This window comes from Procambarus clarkii, chromosome 75 (genome assembly GCF_040958095.1).
Source record: "Procambarus clarkii isolate CNS0578487 chromosome 75, FALCON_Pclarkii_2.0, whole genome shotgun sequence".
NCBI classification, from domain to species: domain Eukaryota; kingdom Metazoa; phylum Arthropoda; class Malacostraca; order Decapoda; family Cambaridae; genus Procambarus; species Procambarus clarkii.
Window position 1 is genome coordinate 666,298 of NC_091224.1, and position 16,203 is coordinate 682,500.

Genomic DNA, 16,203 nt, shown 5'->3' on the forward strand with positions numbered 1-16,203 from the left:
GGGACAACCCCTGGAGGGGACAACCCCTGGAGGGGACAACCCCTGGAGGGGACAACCCCTGGAGGTGCCAACCCCTGGAGGTGACAACCCCTGGAGGTGACAACCCCTGGAGGGGACAACCCCTGGAGGTGACAACCCCTGGAGGTGACAACCCCTGGAGGTAACAACCCCTGGAGGGGACAACCCCTGGAGGTAACAACCCCTGGAGGTGACAATCCCTGGAGGTGACAACACCTGGAGGTGACAACCCCTGGAGGTGACAATCCCTGGAGGTAACAACCCCTGGAGGTAACAATCCCTGGAGGGGACAACCCCTGGAGGGGACAACCCCTGGAGGTAACAATCCCTGGAGGGGACAACCCCTGGAGGGGACAACCCCTGGAGGGGACAACCCCTGGAGGTAACAACCCCTGGAGGTAACAACCCCTGGAGGGGACAACCCCTGGAGGTGACAACCCCTGGAGGTAACAACCCCTGGAGGTGACAATCCCTGGAGGGGACAACCCCTGGAGGGGACAACCCCTGGAGGTGACAACCCCTGGAGGTAACAATCCCTGGAGGGGACAACCCCTGGAGGGGACAACCCCTGGAGGTAACAACCCCTGGAGGGGACAACCCCTGGAGGGGACAACCCCTGGAGGGGACAACCCCTGGAGGGGACAACCCCTGGAGGTAACAACCCCTGGAGGTAACAACCCCTGGAGGTGACAACCCCTGGAGGGGACAACCCCTGGAGGGGACAACCCCTGGAGGTAACAACCCCTGGAGGTAACAACCCCTGGAGGTGACAATCCCTGGAGGGGACAACCCCTGGAGGGGACAACCCCTGGAGGTAACAACCCCTGGAGGTAACAATCCCTGGAGGGGACAACCCCTGGAGGGGACAACCCCTGGAGGGGACAACCCCTGGAGGGGACAACCCCTGGAGGTAACAACCCCTGGAGGTAACAACCCCTGGAGGGGACAACCCCTGGAGGTGACAACCCCTGGAGGGGACAACCCCTGGAGGGGACAACCCCTGGAGGTAACAACCCCTGGAGGGGACAACCCCTGGAGGTGACAACCCCTGGAGGGGACAACCCCTGGAGGGGACAACCCCTGGAGGTAACAACCCCTGGAGGTGACAATCCCTGGAGGGGACAACCCCTGGAGGGGACAACCCCTGGAGGTGACAACCCCTGGAGGTAACAATCCCTGGAGGGGACAACCCCTGGAGGGGACAACCCCTGGAGGGGACAACCCCTGGAGGGGACAACCCCTGGAGGGGACAACCCCTGGAGGGGACAACCCCTGGAGGGGACAACCCCTGGAGGTAACAACCCCTGGAGGTGACAATCCCTGGAGGGGACAACCCCTGGAGGGGACAACCCCTGGAGGTAACAACCCCTGGAGGTAACAACCCCTGGAGGTGACAATCCCTGGAGGGGACAACCCCTGGAGGGGACAACCCCTGGAGGTAACAACCCCTGGAGGTAACAATCCCTGGAGGGGACAACCCCTGGAGGGGACAACCCCTGGAGGGGACAACCCCTGGAGGGGACAACCCCTGGAGGGGACAACCCCTGGAGGTAACAACCCCTGGAGGTAACAACCCCTGGAGGGGACAACCCCTGGAGGTGACAACCCCTGGAGGGGACAACCCCTGGAGGGGACAACCCCTGGAGGTAACAACCCCTGGAGGGGACAACCCCTGGAGGTGACAACCCCTGGAGGGGACAACCCCTGGAGGGGACAACCCCTGGAGGGGACAACCCCTGGAGGTAACAACCCCTGGAGGGGACAATAGCAGAAGGGAACAAGAGCCAACCATCAACACCTGGAGTGTCCTCACTAACCACTAACCTTCAAGAGGATACACTCTCACACACCAGGAACAATCATGTGGTAAAACACTCAAGTCACTCAACAAACACCTCACACCATAAGGGCCTTCAACTCTGGCACTCACAATACCTCCAGAGTCTCAAGTGTTAGGGCACACACACATGGCACACTTAGCTGATCAACACTACACACACTTCATCAACACTTGGTCACACACACACACACACACACACACACACACACACACACACACACACACACACACACACACACACACACATACACACACACACACATATATATAGGGCACTTACAGGCACACAGAGATAATTACAGTAATGGACAAACGTGATTGGTCAACATGGTGAAGCAGAGACTGTTGCCTGACTGATGGCTGTGTTATCACCACCCATCATCCTCACTCTCTCTTATGTTGCTGCTGTATTAATGCACCACTGCTCTCTACTGATATATGTGGCACCACTGCTCTCTACTGATATATGTGGCACCACTGTGCACCAACATGTGTGGCACCGCTGTGCACTAACATGTTTGGCATCACTGTGCACCAACATGTGTGGCACAATTGTGCTCCATGTGTGGCACCACTGGGCACCAACATGTGTGTCACCACTGTGCACCAACATGTGTGTCACCACTGTGCTCCAACATGTGTGTCACCACTGTGCACCAACATGTGTGGCACCACTGTGTACCAACATGTGTGGCACCACTGTGCACCAACATGTGTGGCACCACTGTGCACCAACATGTGTGGCACCACTGTGCTCCAACATGTGTGGCACCACTGTGCTCCAACATGTGTGGCACCACTGTGCACCAACATGTGTGGCACCGCTGTGCTCCAACATGTGTGGCACCGCTGTGCTCCAACATGTGTGGCACCACTGTGCTCCAACATGTGTGGCACCACTGTGCACCAACATGTGTGGCACCACTGTGCACCAACATGTGTGGCACCACTGTGCACCAACATGTGTGGCACTACTGTGCACCAACATGTGTGGCACCACTGTGCACCAACATGTGTGGCACCACTGTGCACCATGTGTGGCACCACTGTGCACCAACATGTGTGGCACCACTGTGCACCAACATGTGTGGCACCACTGTGCACCAACATGTGTGGCACCACTGTGCACCAACATGTGTGGCACCACTGTGCACCAACATGTGGCACCACTGTGCACCAACATGTGGCACCACTGTGCACTAACATGAGCACCACTGTGCACCAACATGGCACCACTGTGCACCAACGTGTGACACCAGTGCACCAACATTTGGCACCACTGTGCACCAACATGTGGCACCACTGTGCACCAACATGTGTGGCACCACTGTGCACCAACATGTGTGGCACCACTGTGCACCAACATATGTGGTGCAGCTGTGCACCAACGTGTGTGGCACCACTGTGCACCAACATGTGTGGCACCACTGTGCACCAACATGTGTGGCACCACTGTGCACCAACATGTGTGGCACCACTGTGCACCAACATGGCACCACTGTGCACCAACGTGTGACACCAGTGCACCAACATTTGGCACCACTGTGCACCAACATGTGGCACCACTGTGCACCAACATGTGTGGCACCACTGTGCACCAACATGTGTGGCACCACTGTGCACCAACATATGTGGTGCAGCTGTGCACCAACGTGTGTGGCACCGCTGTGCTCCAACATGTGGCACCACTGTGTTCCAACATGTGTGTCACCGCTGTGCACCAACATGTGTGTCACCGCTGTGCACCAACATGTGTGGCACCACTGTGCGCCAACATATGTGGTGCAGCTGTGTACCAACATGTGTGGCACCACTGTGCACCAACATATGTGTTGCAGCTGTGCACCAACATGTGTGTGGCACCACTGTGCACCAACATATGTGGTGCAGCTGTGCACCAATATGTGTGTGGCACTACTGTGCACCAACATATGTGGTGCAGCTGTGCACCAACATGTGTGGCACCACTGTGCACCAACATGTGTGGCACCACTGTGCACCAACATGTGTGGCACCACTGTGCACCAACATGTGTGGCACCACTGTGCACCAACATGTGTGTGGCACCACTGTGCACCAACATGTGTGTGGCACCACTGTGCACCAACATATGTGGTGCAGCTGTGCACCAATATGTGTGTGGCACTACTGTGCACCAACATATGTGGTGCAGCTGTGCACCAACATGTGTGGCACCACTGTGCACCAACATGTGTGGCACCACTGTGCACCAACATGTGTGGCACCACTGTGCACCAACATGTGTGTGGCACCACTGTGCACCAACATATGTGGTGCAGCTGTGCACCAACATGTGTGGCACCAACATGTATAGGAACAGAATTTACTCCCTGCGCCTCTGTTCTTACCAACAATGGCTGACCACCTCATCACTACTGACGCCTGGGCACTTTGTAGAGATGTCAGTAACTGATAGCAGGGTCACATTTACTTTATTTTGATACTGATAATTAAGTTAATTCAAATAAGATGTTTTTATGGTGGTAAAAGTCCAAAGACTAATGTATTTAAGAATAAATTCCAACTCAATAGCTGGTGAATTTATAATAGTATGTGGCAATGATATCCCATTTTCTATTGACGGAAAATTCCACTACAAGCTACATTTTCTATGGGTTAACTTGTGTATACAATGACAGCAATGTTATCTGCCTGCATGTAATATTATTAAATGGTGTCGGATTTTCCGACAGCGAGAGAGGGGGAAGAGAGAGGGGGAGAAGAGAGAGGGGGGGAGAGAGAGGGGGGGGAGAGAGAGTGGGAGAGCGAAAGTGAGAGCCAGAGCGAGAGGGAGAGGGTTGAAAGGGAAATGGAGACGGTTCGGAGAGAAAGTGAGAGGGAGAGGAGAGAGAGAGAGAGTCTGTGAGTGATAGAGTGAGGCAGGGAGAGAGTGAGACATGGGAGAGTGGGTGTTACACTGTGGGGGGGGGGAGTTGTGCCTCGGGTGCGCACATTTTGTGTACGTGTGTGTGTACTCACCTCACCTAATTGTACTCACCTAATTGTCCTTGCGGGGGTTGAGCTCTGGCTCTTTGGTCCTGCCTCTCAACCGTCAATCAACTGGTGTACAAATTCCTAAGCCTACTGGGCTCTATCATATCTACATATGAAACTGTGTATGGAGTCAGCCTCCACCACATCACTTCCTAGTGCATTCTATTTATTAACTACTCTGACACTGAAAAAAATATTTCTAATGTCTCTGTGGCTCATTTGGGCGCTGATGTTATTCTTCTGATGTGGGCTTCGGGAGACAGGATTGGCGTGATATCAACTCCCAGATCTTTCTGTCTGTCCGTTTCGTGAAGGACTTCATCTCCCATTCGGTATCCAGTGACTGGCCTCCTAGTTCCTCCTCCTAGTTTCATTACCTTACATTTACTTGGGTTGAACTTTAGTAACCATTTGTCGGACCATTCCTTCAGTTTGTAGCCTCAAACTATCCTCCTCTGTCCTGATCCTCCTCATAATTTTTGCATCATCAGCAAACATCGAGAGGAACGAGTCAATTCCTTCTGGGAGACGTGTGTGTGTGTGTGTGTGTGTGTGTGTGTGTGTGTGTGTGTGTGTGTGTGTGTGTGTGTGTGTGTGTGTTTGTGTGTACTCACCTAGTTGTACTCACCTAGTTGTGCTTGCGGGGGTTGAGCTCTGGCTCTTTGGTCCCGCCTCTCAACCGTCAATCAACAGGTGTACAGGTTCCTGAGCCTATTGGGCTCTATCATATCTACACTTGAAACTGTGTATGGAGTCAGCCTTCACTACATCCCTTCCTAATGCATTCCATTTGTCAACCACTCTGACACTAAAAAAGTTCTTTCTAATATCTCTGTGGCTCATTTTGGCACTCAGTTTCCACCTGTGTTCCCTAGTGCATGTGCCCCTTGTGTTAAGCAGCCTGTCTTTATCAACCCTGTCGATTCCCTTGAGAATCTTGAATGTGGTGATCATGTCCCCCCTAACTTTTCTGTCTTCCAACGAAGTGAGGTTTAATTCCCGTAGTCTCTCCTCGTAGCTCAGACCTCTCAGCTCGGGTACTAGTCTGGTAGCAAACCTTTGAACCTTTTCCAGTTTAGTCTTATGCTTGACTAGATATGGACTCCATGCTGGAGCTGCATACTCCAGGATTGGTCTGACATATGTGGTATATAATGTTCTGAAAGTTTCCTTACACAAGTTTCTAAAGGCCGTTCTTACGTTAGCCAACCTGGCATATGCTGCTGATGTTATCCTCTTGATATGAGCTTCAGGGGACAGGTCTGGCGTGATATCTGTTACCTATCGTACGTTACGGCTCGTGATCCTACAGCAGCCAAACTTTAATTACGTCTAGGGATACGACACAACTGCTGTTCTCAATAGCGAATCACCAGTATAACCCCTTGATAAGTAATGAGCACAAAAATAAAATCTTCCTTAGGACTGAAGAATAGATACAACAATATTATATGTATATGTATTAAATAAATCTCAATAGCAAACAGATGATTATATGGTCACAATATATCACATTAACAATATCACTGTATCTTCCAGACATTAAATTAAAATATTATATGTATGGCTATGACAGAACAAAAATGTATAACTTAACTCCAACTAGATGTTATCTCCCTGGTTCCCGATCAGCTACTGAATAACATAACGCGGGAATCAAAACAGATTGCCTTGCCACGCGAATAAATTGCCAAAGTACAATATTTATTATTTCAACAATGGAGCAATACATTGTGACAAGAGTAATCTTAAACTAACTTAATGAATAATTAATACATATTGATATACAAACATAAAGTAATTACTTCTTTACATAGTAATTAAAATATGCATACAGAAGGGAATAATGGCATGCACACCCAGCAACGGACGATCCCACGACAATTTGCCAGATACAGTTCACTCAATTATTATTCACCTCTGTTACCCACATATGATCACATATAAATCATTAGTTCCCGTGGGAAAACTGAGCACACAAAGAAATAAACAATCATTCCCACGATACGTTGGGCCTAACGCCAACACTGTAACATGAGTGTACGTTTGCATAGAACATATAAGTATATCAATATACATGCTTGTAATTTACATACAATTATAAATGTACATATTAATATATTTACTTACGTATCTTATAGGAGTACGTAACACTTCCACCTCCAAGAAAAAAAATGCAATGGATTGAAGATCAATGGCATTTTTTCTGAAGTAAAAATGTTAAGTAAAAAGAAACATTTCATTTATGGTACATCAAAACTTCTTGACAAAGCATCAGCAATAACATTTTGCCTGCCTGGAATATGTTTGATTTCTACATTAAATTCCTGCAAAAACAATGACCAGCGCAGAATTCGTTGGTTCTTGACTTTCATCATATTTATAAAGATAAGAGGGTTGTGGTCTGTAAATACTAACACTTTGTTTCCTGATAAGTAAATCTCAAACTTCTTGATTGACAATATAAGACCCAACGCCTCCTTTTCTACCACGGAATAATTTCTCTGAGCTGCATTAAATTTTCTAGAGTAATAATACACAGGATGCTCAATCTGGTCTAAACCAACTTGAATAAGCACAGCACCTATTCCAACATCTGACGCATCAATGTGTAATATAAATGGTTTATCAAATTGGGGACTAGCAAGAATAGGTGAGGTGGACAATATGCCCTTTAGGTTCTGAAAAGCATTCTGACAATCTTGTGTCCACTGAAACTTTACTTGCTTGCGTAACAAATTTGTCAAAGGAGCAGCTACTGTTGAAAAATTTCTACAATAACGCCTATAATATGTACACATACCAATAAACCGTTGGACTCCTTTCTTATTGGTTAACACTGGGTAGTCCACAATGGCTTGAATCTTATCTTGTAAGGGGATAATCTTACCTTGGCCTACCTCGTGTCCAAGATAAGTTATCGTACCTTTTGCCCAACTACACTTATTCATATTTATGGTTAACTTTGCGTTTTTCAACACTGTAAACAAGTTCTTAAGGCCTAAGAGATGATCTGCCCAATTCTTACTGTACAAAACAATGTCATCAAGGTAGGCCCTACAATCTGGCACATCCTTGAGTAAGAAATTCATGAGTCTTTGAAAAGTAGCAGGTGCATTTCTCAAACCGAATGGCATGACATTAAATTCATACGCACCATCAGGTGTAACAAAAGCAGTAACCTCTCTAGCATACTCTGTTAATGGAATTTGATAATACCCTTTTGACAAATCAAGCTTACTTACATATTCGGCATGACCTATGGACTCTATACATTCTTCCAACAAGGGTAAAGGAAAAACGTCCACTGTAGTGTTCTTGTTCAGTTTCCTATAATCCACGCACAATCTCCAGGTTCCATCTGGTTTTGGCACTAACAAACACGGAGAGCTCCAAGTACTTTGACTTGGCCGAATGAAATCATGCTGGAGCAGATATTCCACTTCTGCTTGTATAATTTTCCTCTTTTCGGGATTCACTCGGTACGGATGTTGTCGAATGGGGGTGCTGTCCAGGAGCTGAATGTCGTGTGTGATGAGGTGGGTCTGGGTAGGAACCTCCCCAAACAGAGATGTATGGTTGTCCAGCAGAACCTGGAACTCATCACGTTGTTCCTCCTGTAAATGACATAGCATCTCCCTGCCATTGGAACTGGAACTGAGAAGTTGGATATTAACATCATGTCCCTCACTACAATTATCCTCAGGTGGTAACTCTTCCCGACTAAAACAAGCTACTACACCAGGTCCAACATAAGCTTTTAATCTGTTAATGTGCACAGTCATTTGGGGTTCTGAAAGATTAGGGTTAATTAGTTTATAAGTTAGGTCTCCCACCTTGTCTACCACTTGGTAGGGTCCTGCGAACTTATGGGACATGGAAGTCCCCATACGAGGTTTCAACACCAACACCAAATCTCCGACATCAAAAGACCTGAGCTTAGCTTTGAACTTCTTGTCGTATCTTACTTTCATGGCTTGTTGAGTCCTTCCCAGATGTTCTTTCGCCAACTCACGAGCCCGACACAACTTGTCCTTGACCTCACTCAAGTACAATCCACTCTGATGAACAGAGACATCTCCCAACAACTTTTCTTGTAGCATTTTAAGAGGACCTCTTACTTGGTGACCAAACACTAGTTCAAAGGGTGAACAGCCCAATGACTCTTGTAGCCCTTCTCTAGCAGCAAACAACACAAAGGGGAGATTCTCATCCCAATTACGTGGATGAGTTTCTCCGGTTGTCTTCAGCATTTGTTTCAAAGTCTGGTGGAAACGTTCAAGTCCACCTTGGCTTTGTGGATGATATGGACTGGATAATTTGTGCCGAATCCCTCGGGATTCGCAAAAAGTTCTGAAAACTTTAGAAACAAAATTTCCCCCATTGTCACTCTGAATAACTCTAGGCATTCCAAACAACGAAAAGAATCTTTCAAGACACTTGATGAGATTATGAGCCTTGGTATTCCGTAGAGCATAAGCTTCAGGAAATCTAGTAGTCATACACATGAGAGTGAACAAAAACATGTTACCCGATTTAGTCTTAGGTAAAGGACCTACACAATCAATTACAACATGAGTAAATGGTTCATCAGGAACTACAATAGGTTGCAATGGTGCTCTAGGTACAGATTGATTTGGTTTACCAACAATTTGACAGGGTACACAGTTATGACAATATCTGACCACGTCTTTCTTTAACTTTGGCCAGAAAAAATATTTACTTATCTTATGGTACATATTCGTGATACCTTGATGACCTCCCATGGGGTCATCATGTGCAGCCTGCAGGACCTGCCTACGATAATCATTGGGGACAACGAGTTGGGTTCTAATCTCACAATCATCTGAAGAGGGAGTTCCCTTGGGTCTCCACCTTCTCATCAGAAGTCGATCCTTGAAGAAGAAACCCGTCCCTTCCTCCAATGCATCAATATTATCAGGAGCCTCAGAAATACACTTACTTAAACTAGGATCAGTAGTCTGTACAACACTTAAGGGCAATGACTCAGACTCAGCAGCGAGCGGGCAAGAACCTAGTAGCTTGATCTCTTTTCCCGATTGATCAGAATAAAATGGAGTCATAGCTACTTCGGCCTCACTCTCGACAACTGGCGCACTGGAGACAAGCGGGCAAGGTACAGATAGTTCAGCCTCCTCACCTTCACTTTCCTTGTGATTTAGGTTCGGCGGGGCTTCTACTACGGCCTCACTCTCATCATCCAGTCGAGTCATAAAAGAATCCTCAAGATCCACCTCCCACTCCTTTACTGAAGGGGTCCTGGTCTTGGGAACAGCAACCTCAGTCAAGACAGGATTACTCTCACCTGTTTGTCCCATTGATCTAGTTACAACACAAGCAGGGTAAATAATATCATCATCTGCTACTGGTTGAGCTAATACATTATGGGGTTTAGTTAACATGATGGGACACTTGGGCCCTACAACCATTTGGTTGCCAAAATCATTACCTAGAATAATGTCTACCCCAGGAATGGGCAGTTGTTTACTTACACCAACATTACACCATCCTGAAGTATATTTAGAATCAAGGTTAACTTGCAATAAGGACACTGGTTGCACACTACCGGCAATACCTTGGAGAAGCACAACTTCACCCAGATCTCGGGTGTCAACATCATCAAGTACCTTCTGGGTAATAAGAGACTGTGAAGCTCCAGTATCACGGAGTAATTGAACAGTCTTATGTCTACCATTATTACATAATAAGGTACCTGTGGAAATATAGGGTTTAAATTCAGCCATCCAATTGGGACTGACTGTAATACATGAAGAATTAATAGGTTGCCATCCTTTACTCATAATAAGACCAGTTGGTCGTAGTTCAGGATGCAAACTAAAACATGAAGAAATCACATGCCCCCTTCTCTTACAATGGGTACAATGTTTGACAGTGGACACACTGGTAGAACCAACTGCCGGTTTAGAATTAGCATTACTAGGCTTAGATGATCCTGGCAATGGAGTAACCATCTTAGGGTTAGTAAGAGAAGAGTTCACGGGAGTAACTGTCGCACCAGGAGGAGACTTATACTGATAAGGAGTACGGTGAGCATTAAAATTTACTCTACGACTAGACTTAGGTGAAGTGGCCGTAAACGGGGCCTTAGTCAGCAACTCATGCTCATCCGCGAGCTTTGACAGCTCATCAATATCTGTTACATTCTTTTGTTCTGCCATAAAAGTAGACAACTGGTCTGGGAGACATGACAATACTTCTTCCATTATAAGAAGATTCTTTAGAGCATCAAAATCAGTGACTGCAAGTGACTTTAACCATCTGTTGCAAAAATTCGTCTTCTGACGAGTAAAATCTGCTATTGTCTGATCCCTTATCCTTCTTAGGTTTCTGAACTTTTGCCTGTGTGCCTCTGGATTTAACTGGTACGCATTTAGGATGCTTTTCTTTACAAATTCATAATCAAAACTATGAGCGTCAGGTAGGGATGTAAAAACCTCCTGACTACGCCCCTTAAATTGAGACTGCATAATAGCTACCCACTGATCCCTTGGCCAGTTCATACTGATGGCAATTTTATAAAAATGTGCAAAGAAAACCTCAGGATCCTCCTCATTGAACTTGGGCAACTCTATATACTTATTCATCCTGATGGGATTATTATCACTATTTATTGAAACATTACTAGTATTTCCATGCCCAGCTGCCATACGCTGTGATTCAAGCCTGAAGTTAGTGTCAGCCATTTGTTGTTGAATCTCTAATTGCCTAGTTTGTTCCTCGGCTTGTTGCTTCTTTGTGGCTTCTATTTGCAACTGTACCGCAATTTCTAAACGCCTAGTCTCAAGCTCTCTTTGCTGAGCTTCAGCCTCTAATATTTTCTGTTGCTGTTGAGCTTCAATCTCTCTTTGACGAGCTTCAGCCTCTAATATTTTCTGTTCCCTTTGAGCTTCAAGCTTAGCATTGGCTATTTGCGCTTCTAACTCAAGACGCTTTAACGTCATCTGATCACTCGACTCCTCTCTTAACTCTTCTAGAATTTCTTCCTCTAACTCCCCATTCTCAACAAAATGCGTCACAATGACTTTCAATATTTGGGCTTTAACCATTCTATTGCTGGCGGTCAAATCCAACTGATTTGCCATTTGTATTAACTCAGTCTTTTTAAGGTTCTGAATCCCTTCAAAGTCTGGGTAAGCCACCAACGCTGCAACTTTCTCCTCCATCGTTACTAACACTTGGCACTTGATTCACAACAATAATTAAAACAATGGCACTGCACTACACTTCACTGTAAAATTGTCACCACACTGAAAATTCGCTTGGCCTCACTGCACAAACAAAATATATAGGATGACTTACCTCAAAATCGTGAAACGTTGTTACTTGACACACAGGAAGGCTTGCTTGGCACATGGAATAGTTCTTAAGAAACACACAGACACTTGACACACTGGTACCTAGGAAGGCAAGGTTAGATTAGCATAGTTAAGTTAAAGTGGGAACAATATTTCCCGGCACAGGCCCCCATAACTCTTTGTTACCTATCGTACGTTACGGCTCGTGATCCTACAGCAGCCAAACTTTAATTACGTCTAGGGATACGACACAACTGCTGTTCTCAATAGCGAATCACCAGTATAACCCCTTGATAAGTAATGAGCACAAAAATAAAATCTTCCTTAGGACTGAAGAATAGATACAACAATATTATATGTATATGTATTAAATAAATCTCAATAGCAAACAGATGATTATATGGTCACAATATATCACATTAACAATATCACTGTATCTTCCAGACATTAAATTAAAATATTATATGTATGGCTATGACAGAACAAAAATGTATAACTTAACTCCAACTAGATGTTATCTCCCTGGTTCCCGATCAGCTACTGAATAACATAACGCGGGAATCAAAACGGATTGCCTTGCCCCGCGAATAAATTGCCAAAGTACAATATTTATTATTTCAACAATGGAGCAATACATTGTGACAAGAGTAATCTTAAACTAACTTAATGAATAATTAATACATATTGATATACAAACATAAAGTAATTACTTCTTTACATAGTAATTAAAATATGCATACAGAAGGGAATAATGGCATGCACACCCAGCAACGGACGATCCCACGACAATTTGCCAGATACAGTTCACTCAATTATTATTCACCTCTGTTACCCACATATGATCACATATAAATCATTAGTTCCCGTGGGAAAACTGATCACACAAAGAAATAAACAATCATTCCCACGATACGTTGGGCCTAACGCCAACACTGTAACATGAGTGTACGTTTGCATAGAACATATAAGTATATCAATATACATGCTTGTAATTTACATACAATTATAAATGTACATATTAATATATTTACTTACGTATCTTATAGGAGTACGTAACAATATCAACCCCCCAGGTCTTTCTCTCTCTCTGACTCTTGAAGTATTTCATCTCCCAAATGGTACCTTGAATCTGGTCTCCGGCTTCCTACCCCCTATCTTCATTACATTACATTTGCTTGGGTTAAACTCTAACAACCATTTGTTCGACCATTCCTGCAGCTTGTCCAGGTCTTCTTGAAGCCTCAAGCTGTTCTCCTCTGTCTTAATCCTTCTCATAATTTTGGCGTCGTCAGCAAACACTGAGAGGAATGAGTCTATACCTTCTGGGAGATCATGTATGCATATCAGAAACAGGATAGGTCCGTGTACAGAGCCCTGTGGGACTCCACTGGTGACTTCACGCCAGTCTGAGGTCTCACCCCTCACTGTAACTCTCTGCTTCCTATTGCGTAGGTACTCCCTTATCAACTGGAGCGCCCTACCAGTTACTCCTGCCTGTTTCTCCAGCTTATGCATCAACCTTTTATGGGGTAATGTGTCAAAGGCTTTCCGACAGTCCAAAAAAATGCAGTCCGCCCACTCTTCTCTTTCTTGCTTAATCTTTGTCACCTGATCGTAGAATTCTATCAAGCCTGTAAGGCAAGATTTACCCTCCCTGAACCCATGTTGATGGGTTGTCACGAAGTCTCTTCTCTCCAGATGTGTTACTAGGTTTTTTCTCACAATCTTCTCCATTACCTTGCTTGGTATACAAGTTAAGGACACTGGCCTGTAGTTCAGTGCCTCTTGTCTGTCACCCTTTTTGTATATTGGTACTACATTAGCAGTCTTCCATATTTCTGGTAGGTCCCCCATTTCCAGTGACCTACTATACACTATGGAGAGTGGTAAGCAAAGTGCTCCTGCACACTCTTTCAACACCCATGGCAAGATTCCATCCGGCCCAACAGCTTTTCTCACATCCAGCTCAAATAGGTGCTTCTTGACCTCATCTCTTGTAATTTCGAACCTATCCAAGGTCACCTGGTTTGCTGCCACCTCTTCTAGCGCCGTGACATCTCCCTGTTCTATTGTAAAGACCTCCTGGAACCTTTTGTTGAGTTCTTCACACACCTCTTTGTCATTCTCTGTGTACCTGTCCTCGCCCACCCTAAGTTTCATCACCTGTTCCTTCACTGTTGTCTTCCTCCTGATGTGACTGTGTAGTAGCTTTGGTTCGATCTTGGCTTTATTAGCTATATCATTTTCACACCTTTTCTCAGTTGCTCTTCTTACACTGACATACTCGTTCCTGGTTCTCTGGTATCTCTCTATACTTTCTGGTGTTCTGTTATTACGGAAGTTCCTCCATGCCCTTTTGTTCAGCTCCTTTGCTTTCATACATTCCTTATTAAACCACGGATTCTTCCTTTGCTTCTGTGTTTTTTCCTGTCGGGCTGGGACAAACCTGCTTACAGCCTCATGACATTTTTGGGTGACATAGTATCTCATGTCTTGTACGGACTTGGTTCCGAGTTCTGTGTTCCAATGTATATCCCATAGGAATTTATTCATTTCCTCATAGTTTCCCTTTCGGTACGCGAGCCCTACGCCAGTGTGTGTGTGTGTGTGTGTGTGTACTCACCTAATTGTGTTTGCGGGGGTTGAGCTCTGGCTCTTTGGTCCCGCCTCTCAACCGTCAATCAACAGGTGTACAGATTCATGAGCCTATCGGGCTCTGTCATATCTACACTTGAAACTGTGTATGGAGTCAGCCTCCACCACATCACTTCCTAATGCATTCCATTTGTCAACCACTCTGACACTAAAAAAGTTCTTTCTAATATCTCTGTGGCTCATTTGGGCACTCAGTTTCCACCTGTGTCCCCTTGTGCGTGTTCCCCTTGTGTTAAATACTCTCTCTTTATCTACCCTATCAATCCCCTTCAGAATCTTGAATGTGGTGATCATGTCCCCCCTAACTCTTCTGTCTTCCAGCGAAGTGAGGTTTAATTCCCGTAGTCTCTCCTCGTAGCTCATACCTCTCAGCTCGGGTACTAGTCTGGTGGCAAACCTTTGAACCTTTTCCAGTTTAGTCTTATCCTTGACTAGATATGGACTCCATGCTGGGGCTGCATACTCCAGGATTGGCCTGACATATGTGGTATACAAAGTTCTGAATGATTCTTTACACAAGTTTCTGAATGCCGTTCGTATGTTGGCCAGCCTGGCATATGCCGCTGATGTTATCCGCTTGATATGTGCTGCAGGAGACAGGTCTGGCGTGATATCAACCCCCAAGTCTTTTTCCTTCTCTGACTCCTGAAGAATTTCCTCTCCCAGATGATCCTTGTATCTGGCCTCCTGCTCCCTACACCTATCTTCATTACATTACATTTGGTTGGGTTAAACTCTAACAACCATTTGTTCGACCATTCCTTCATCTTGTCTAGGTCTTCTTGAAGCCTCAAACAGTCCTCTTCTGTTTTAATCCTTCTCATAATTTTAGCATCGTCCGCAAACATTGAGAGAAATGAATCGATACCCCCCGGGAGATCATTTACATATATCAGAAACAAGATAGGACCGAGTACAGAGCCCTGTGGGACTCCACTGGTGACTTCACGCCAATCGGAGGTCTCACCCCTCACCGTAACTCTCTGCTTCCTATTGCTTAGATACTCCCTTATCCACTGGAGCACCTTACCAGCTACACCTGCCTGTCTCTCCAGCTTATGTACCAGCCTCTTATGCGGTACTGTGTCAAAGGCTTTCCGACAATCCAAGAAAATGCAGTCCGCCCAGCCCTCTCTTTCTTGCTTAATCTGTGTCACCTGATCGTAGAATTCTATCAAGCCTGTAAGGCAAGATTTACCCTCCCTGAATCCATGTTGGCGATTTGTCACGAAGTCCCTTCTCTCCAGATGTGTTACCAGGTTTTTTCTCACGATCTTCTCCATCACCTTGCATGGTATACAAGTCAAGGACACTGGCCTGTAGTTCAGTGCCTCTTGT